At 40.7% G+C, this 8,621-nt stretch overlaps 1 non-coding gene across 1 annotated transcript; it reads right to left on the bottom strand.

Annotated features, from left to right (window-relative positions):
- Positions 1–982: 982 nt before the first annotated feature.
- LOC133798846 (small nucleolar RNA R71) lies at positions 983–1,089 on the bottom strand. The gene has a single exon (XR_009876063.1). It is a non-coding gene; the product is annotated as a small nucleolar RNA R71 (small nucleolar RNA).
- Between the last annotated feature and the right edge of the window lie 7,532 nt (positions 1,090–8,621).

An 8,621-nucleotide genomic window follows, 5' to 3' on the forward strand; every position in this document is an offset into this window, starting at 1 on the left:
TTTTTTCTATTTAAAAAAAAAACAAAGTAGTATAATTTTTTTAATTTCTCTTTTATTTTATTTTTCCTTAGTAATTTTTATTTTTTTTATTTATTCATTTCTTTTTTTTCATTTTATTTTTAGGTTTAGAATTTTATTTTCTAGATTTAGGTTTTTTCCGAAAAAAAAAGCATAAAATTTTAAATCATAAAATTAAAAAAAAAAAAGTATTGAGAACATTTGTGTAATTGTTGAAATTAGTAAAAACCAAACTTGTTCTGTCTTAGAAAAATTGGTTCTTAAATAAGGTCTGTGTTGGCGTTACCCTCCAATCTTTTCTAAGAACCTCGGGGAGTTCTAGAAAAGCTCTTGGGCCTAAAGTGGTACCTTGGCAGCCTTCCCAATTAGCCTGGGAATATTTTTGGTGTATACTTATTGCACTATTACACACTTGCGCTTATAATACTTACAAAATAAAAAAAAAATTATGCCACAAAACAGAGACGCACTAGGGAGATTCATGAAACAACAAGTAAAAACTTTAGAAAACTCTCTTAGTTCGTCATTTTCTTCCATTCGTTCAAACACTCCCAATTCACCGGGATGTCTCGAACCACCCACGATGGCTCATCAAGATGAAGTCCAACCAAGAACGCTACAGGAATATTTACATCCTACGCGTACAGCCACACCTTCATGCATAATGTATCCCAACAATATGCCAAATTTCAATTTCAAACCTGGCATGATTAACCTCTTACCAACCTTCCATGGGTTGGAAAATGAGAGTCCGTACGTGCATATACGAGAATTCGAAGAGGTGGTGGCTACATTCAACAACCGAGCTGATGTCACCAACATTGTGAGATTGAAATTTTTTCCTCTCTCTCTCAAAGACAAAGAAAAAAGCTGGTTGTATTCCTTAAGGCCTAGATCTATCGGAACATGGGACGAAATGACAAAAGCATTTTTTGCCAAATATTTCCCGCCCCATAAGACTAGCAGCCTTAAGAGGCAAATCTCTACCTTCATCCAGAAAGACCATGAAACTTTCCATCAGGTCTGGGAGAGGTTTAGAGATTTGATAAATCAATGCCCACATCATGGATACGAAAGTTGGCGTCTGATCACCTATTTCTATGACGGTCTCACAACCGTACAAAGACAATTCATACAAATGATGTGCAATGGAGAATTCCTTCAAAAAGATCCCGATGAAGCTTTCGAGTACCTCGATGATCTTGCTGAAAAGTCCTACACATAGAATGGACCGAGTCCTATGGAAAAGCCACGATCAACTGGAATCTACCAATTAAAGGAAGATGACAACGTCAAAAGCCAAATTGAATCATTGAGACAACAATTCGAGGCTTTCAAAGCTCAAGAAGGTAGAGGAATCCATATGGCTGCAAAGGTAGAGACACGAGAACCTTGCTTCATATGTGGAGGGACGGAACATCAACCGCAAGAGTGCCCAACTCTTGGTGAGTTAAGAGGAGGAAATGAGGAACACTGCAATGCTTTAGGGGATTACAAGAAGCCTTATAACCCTTTCTAAAACACTTACAATCCTGGTTGGCGCAACCATCCAAATTTCACCTGGAAGGATTCAAACCAAGCATCTGGGAGCCAATGGAGGTCTGAGCAGCAACAACCGCCAAAAGCATACATTGCTCCTCAAAATAACATGCAGTCAAGTAATTCTCTAGAGAATACTTTGCAAATGCTTGCGCAAACTCAAATAGCCTAAACTCAAGAGCTCAAATCTTGTTTCACACAAATGGTAGAGGAAATGAAAGACATGAAAATCCAAATGACAAAGCTAAACACTACTTTGGTGATTCAAGAGCATGGGAGACTTCCTGCTCAACCTCTAATCCATCAAAAAGGGCAACACATGGCACAAACCTCCTCCTCCAGATACAAATTTCAAAGAGGTTAATGCCATCTCTACTCGAAGTGGTCAAAGTACGGTTTCACCGTTAACTAAGACAACGAGTACGTCAATGTCCGCTCCAGATAATGATGTGCCAATAAGCATTCCAGTAAAGGAACCCTTTCCTAAAGCTTTGAAATCCACTGGAAAGGTACTGGAAAATCATGGTGAAATCCTAGACCTTTTAACACAAGTGAAGATCAACTTGCCATTGTTGCATGTGATCAAACAAGTGTTGGCTTATGCCAAGGTTATCAAGGATTTGTGCACCGTTAAAAGAAAGCACCATGTTAAGAAAACTGCATTCTTGGCGGAACAAGCTAGCGCGATAATTGACTGCAAGACACCGCCTAAGTACAAAGATCCTGGTTGTCCCACAATCTCATGTCAAATTGGGGAGCAGGAATTTGGTCAAGCACTTCTAGACTTAGGAGCAAGTGTAAATCTGTAACGCCCTGGCTACCCCAGAACAGTTACGGTGAACGGTGGACCAGAAATTAGTCTCGCTACCCGAGTCCTTTGGTCAAAAACGTGCTCTAAGTGTAATTAACAGGTTAAGGCATAAAACCAATAAAAATGAAATGGAGATTTTTATTACAAACTGCTCTGCAGAGCTAAACAAAACGTTCACAAGTGGTTCTCAGTACAAAATGGTCATTACAGTCTTAAATTTACAATCCCGCCGACCTAAGCGGCAAAAATAGGGTAAACTCCCTAGTTCCTCTGAGAACGCCTTGGCCGTGGTGGTCAAGCGGCCGCATATGTACACATCACCACATCAGCTCCCCACTCAAGGCTAGGTGAGCTTTTCTTTCCCTTTCCCTTTACCTGCACCACATAGCACCCATGAGCCAAAGCCCAGCAAGAAAACATAATACTTTTCATAAACATTATCAAATGATTATCATTATAATCACACCGAGCATAAAGCTTTTAAGCAAGTGAGTAATCATCACATGATTCAAGAGGGAGAGTGGCTGCTAGGTAAGCCACTAGCCTCTAAGTGCTTATCTCATTCATCGACCCTCGAGGTCGGTTAGGCATTAATGCTCTTTGAGCCATTCAATGCTAATGGTTGATTAGATCTAATCCCTGTTGGCTTGCGTGATCCACGCTATAACCGTCCTGACTAATGAGTCAGCGCTATGTGACCAGTGTCCAGTATCACTGCCGAACCTGAATAATAAGTCACAGCTTCACAGCTGATACTAACACCTTTGCCAATTCTGACTGATGAGTCAGTGCAACGTGACCAGTGCCCAGTACCACTGCCGAACCTGACTGTTCAATCACAACTTCACAGTTGATACTAGCACCTTTGCCAAACCTGACTAATAAGTCAGTGCTATGCACAAGTGAACAACATATATGCTAAGCATTCCATGTTCAATCCATGTCCATATTACACAATCAACATGCCATACAAACATCCATGCATGTCTCACTTGAGGTGCAGTTTTCTTACCTCCGGGTTCCGAGCTAGAACAAATAAAAGAGTGACCCTGAGAACGATCGACCTTTTGGTCCTTTAGCGGTTACCTGGTCATAACCAAATTATGGGATTCCATCAATAAAATAAATAATAAAATGTTCCCAAACCAAAACCTAACCTCCAGGACCTCAAACACTACTCAACCGGGTAGTAGGTTCAATCCCGTGGCCTTAGGTTTGAATCCCCATGCTAAAAACACCTTTTTGGAAAAATTAACCTTAAGGGCTGTGGCCCTCCCCTGCTGTGCCGCGGCGCGCCCTACAGACAGAAGGGGCCTCCCCTGCCAGACGCCAAGGGCCGCGGCGCACTACAACTGTGCCGCGGCACCCAGCCCAGAATGGCCAAAATGACAGCACGCGAACTAAAACTTTCCCCTGTATTTTCCTCCCAAACCAGTCCTTCAAATCAGTTCAAAACCTCCTCCAAACACACAATTAAACCCCTAAACAACACTCATAACTCTCCCTCATCATAACCCAAGACAAACCCCAACTAAAACCTCCATAAATTCCAACAATCCTCCATAAAACACAAGCTGAAAACTATCTTTAAAACAGGGCAAAACCAGAAAAAGTAATGGTCAAAGCTTACCTCAAACTTGGTATTGAACCCTCTCCAATGGCTGAACTAAATCCACAACCTTAGCCCCTTGATTTCCTAGCTTAGTTCCACACTTTGAACTCAAAGCTCCAAAGAAGAAAGTGAGAGAGATGAACGTATGGGAAGGAAAGACTCTAACTCTGTTTTTGTTCTGTTTTACTCTACAGCCTTCCAAGCTCATATATATCCAAGCCAAAAGACCATTATACCCCTAGGTCTTTAAAAGTTTCTAAAACCTCTTCAAGGGTAATTTTGGCACTTTCCATTAATCCCGTTAATCATAATTAACACTTCCCAATTCCCGCTAATCTCAATATTCTCAAACACCAATAATTCACCTCCCGTTACCCTTTAATGCCCGGTAACACTCTAATCATTAAAACACCCTGAGACTCACCCCGAGCCCCGAGCTTAAGCCCGTTATGACCAAACCGACATTAAGCATTCCTTGATCGTCTCATGCCAAATGGCTCGAACAAACCCACATCATAATGTGGTCTCAAATTATATCACCAACATGCAAACAAATAACCAATTTACCCTCAACGGGCCAAATTACCATCACACCCCTGTAATAAGAAATATGGACTCACATGCATGCATTTCACATCATATCATAATATAATCAACATATACATGCATTTTATCAATTAATAACATAATCAAGCAAGTATGGCCTTCCCGGCCTACTATTCACGCCGCTAAACACATCGGAGAATTCGGGGCATTACAAAATCTCATGCCATATTCAATACACTTGCAATTAGGTCTAGGAGAACTCAAGCCCACATCCGTGGTGCTACAATTGGTTGATCGATCAGTTAAGAAACCTCAGGGAATAGTAGAAGACGTTCTGATTCAAATTGAAAAATTTTATTACCCTGTTGTTTTTCTCATCTTGGACACTCAATCTGAAGTGAGTATAGAGTCCAAAATTCCCATAATTCTCAGTAGACCTTTCCTTGCAACAACAAATGCACTCATTAACTGTAGGAATGGTCTCATGAAAATATCTTTCGGGAACATGACTCTAGAAGTAAATGTTTTCCACATTGGCAAACAACCACCTGATAACGATGAATGTTTCCAATGCTATATGATCGATACACTTGTTTCGGAAGAGGTCGAATTGAAATACACGTCTAGTCCTTTTAATCACCTCCTCCAAATTTCAGAAAGTTCTGAGCCCGATGAGTCTAATATCAACCCTGAAATCATCAAACACTCACAGGCTAGAAGAACCATGTTTTGGAATCCAATCTTTGAGGAACTCCCTCAAGATTGAGAAACACCAAAACCATCCATTGAACAAGCTCCTCAACCAAAGTTGGCCCAACTTCCTGACGGTCTTAAGCATGTTTCCTGGAAGCTGACAACACTTTTCCTGTCATAATATCCTCCAAGATCAATGCCACACAAGAGCTCCAACTCATTAATGTGTTGCAAGAACAAAGAGATGCATTAAGATGGACGATAGCTGACATCAAAGGTATTAGTCCTTTAATTTGCTCCCATCACATTCAATTGGAAGACGGGGCTATACCACGTCGTGAACCTCAAAGAAGATTGAACCCAACGATGAAGGAAGTAGTTAAGACTGAAGTCTTGAAACTTCTTGATTTTGGCATAATCTATCCTATTGCTGACAGTAAATGGGTCAGCCCAACTCAAGTTGTTCCCAATAAATCTGGGGTAACAGCGGTACAAAATGAAAAGGGGGAACTTGTTCCTACCAAGGTCACAACTGGGTGGCGCATGTGCATTGATTATAGAAAATTAAATGCAGCCACCCACAAAGACCATTTCCCATTTCCATTCATCGATCAAATATTGGAACGTGTGGCAGGTCATCATTTCTATAGTTTTCTCAATGGTTATTCAGGGTATTACCAAATCGAGATTGCCTTAGAAGATCAGGATAAGACCACATTCACTTGTCCTTTTGGTACTTTTGCCTTTCGGCGCATGCCATTTGGCCTGTGCAATGCTCCAGCCACTTTCCAGCGATGCATGATGAGCATATTTAATGATATGATCGAGAAATGTATGGAAGTATTCATGGATGATTTGACAGTCTTTGGAGATTCCTTTGAATCAAGCCTTCTCAATTTAGAGTCTGTGCTTAAACGTTGCAAAGAGAAAGGCTTGGTACTCAACTGGGAAAAGTGTCATTTCATGGTGCCATCAGGCATAGTCTTGGGGCATGTCGTGTCAGAACGAGGAATTGAGGTTGATCAATCAAAGATTGAACTCATATCAAAGCTGCCCACCCCCAAGACTGTTAAAGATATTCAATCTTTTCTTGGGCATGTAGGATTCTGTAGGAGGTTCACACAAAATTTCTCGACAATTGCTCGCCCTTTGTCAAACCTCCTAACAAAAGATGTTGTGTTCAGTTGGACACCTGAGTGTGAGGAATCTTTCCGAACTCTCGTTGCAAAACTCACTACCGCCCCTATCATTCAGCCACCAAATTGGAATTTATCGTTCGGAGTCATGTGTGATGCTAGAAATTATGCTATAGGGGTCGTCTTAGGTCAAAGAAGGGAAGGGAAGCCCTTCATTGTTTATTACGCAAGTAGAACTCTTAACAGTGCTCAAATGAACTATTCTACCACTGAAAAAGAGTAACTTGCTGTAGTATTCGCACTTGACAAGTTTCGTTCCTACCTGATTGGTTCACCTATCACAGTCTTTACAGACCATTCCGCCTTAAAATACCTCCTTTCCAAAAAGGATGCTAAGGCGCGTTTAATTAGGTGGATCCTTCTATTACGGGAATTTGATCTGACCATAAAAGACAAGAAAGGAGTTGAAAATGTGGTAGCAGACCACTTATCTCGTCTTGAATTTTATGATTCCGCTGATGGCCCAGCCATTCGAGATGACTTCCTTGATGAACATCTCTTCGCAGTCACTAAGTTGCCATGGTACGCTCATATCGTTAATTACTTAGTGACTGGCGAACTTCCAACTGCATGGAGTGCACAAGATAAACATAAATTTTTTGTCGAGGTTCGTAACTTCTATTGGGACGACCAAATTATGAGACGTTGCATTCCAGATGATGAAATTTTTAGTGTTCTGAACTTTTGTCATAATGAAGCTTGTGGTTGTCATTTTTCTATGAAAAAGAGTGCTGCAAAAATCTTACAGTGTGGTCTTTATTGGCCCACTTTGTTCAAAGACACTAATAACTTTTGTCGATCATGTGAAAGGTGTCAAAAATTAGGTGCCCTGTCTCGGCGATATATGATGCCATTAAACCCAATTCTTGTAATAGAAATGTTCGATTGTTGGGGGATAGACTTTATGGGACCATTTCCACCTTCTTCTGGCTACCTTTACATTCTCTTCGCCATAGACTATGTCTCAAAATGGGTGGAAGTTGTGCCTTGTCGAAATAATGATAACACAACTGTTGTGAAATTCTTAAAGGAAAATGTGTTATCTAGGTTTGGCACACCTCGCGCTATCATAAGTGATCAAGGCACCCATTTTTGCAACTATTCTTTCGAGACCTTAATGCAAAAATATGGTGTAATTCATAAGATTGCATTGCCTTATCACCCACAGACAAATGGCCAAGCAGAGTTAGTCAACCGAGAAATTAAGCAAATTTTAGAAAAGACGGTTAATCCTGACCGCAAAGATTGGTCCTCATGACTTCTCGATGCTCTCTGGGCATACCGCACTGCTTACAAAACTCAACTTGGTATGTCTCCTTATAGGCTAGTCTATGGTAAAGCCTGCCACCTTCCTGTTGAGCTAGAACACAAAGCTTATTGGGCAGTTAAAAGCCTAAATTTTGATCTCAAGGCGGCAGGACTCAATCATAAGCTTCAGTTGTCAGAAATTGAAGAATTAAGAAACAATGCTAATGACAACTCTAGGATCTACAAGGCTAAAATGAAAGCAGCCCATGACAAGCAGATTGTAATGCCCTAAACTCCAGGGGCCGTTACAGTGTGCCTTGTAAACAGTGCTAAACTCGCTAAACGAGTCATTTGGCCAAAATCGTGTAACTAAGTATGATTAGCGATTTAGGGATTAAAATTTTTGGTTAAGATGTAACATTTCATTAGAACGTTTATTACATACATTGGGATCTCAAAAATATAATTTAAAGGTCTATTACAAGAAAATATTTACAACCAGCCGATCTAGGCGGCAAAACAGGGTTTAACCCTAGTTCCTCTTCAAACCTCGGCCGTGGTGGTCAAGTAGCTGCATATGTACACATCGCCACCTAAGCTCTCCAACTCAAGGATGGTCCAGCTTTCTTTTGCCTTTACCTGCACCACATATGTAACGCCCCGAATTTCCTAATAAGGGTTAGGACCTTGATTAAGAGGCCGGGAGGGCCATAATTGAGTTATGATGCTACTTAATGATCATATGCATGTGTTATGTGAATTATATTATTATATGATGGTAAATGCATGCATATGGGTGTATTTATGAATATAGGGGTATTTTGGTAATTTGGCCGCTGTGGGCATAATTGTGTATAATGGGTGCATGGTTGTGATTAATTAATATAGCCACATTATAAGGTGGATTGGTTCGAGCTGTTCGGCATGAGACGATCATGAAATGTAAGTGTTCGGTCTA

Source organism: Humulus lupulus, chromosome 8, assembly GCF_963169125.1.
Source record: "Humulus lupulus chromosome 8, drHumLupu1.1, whole genome shotgun sequence".
NCBI classification, from domain to species: Eukaryota; Viridiplantae; Streptophyta; class Magnoliopsida; order Rosales; family Cannabaceae; genus Humulus; species Humulus lupulus.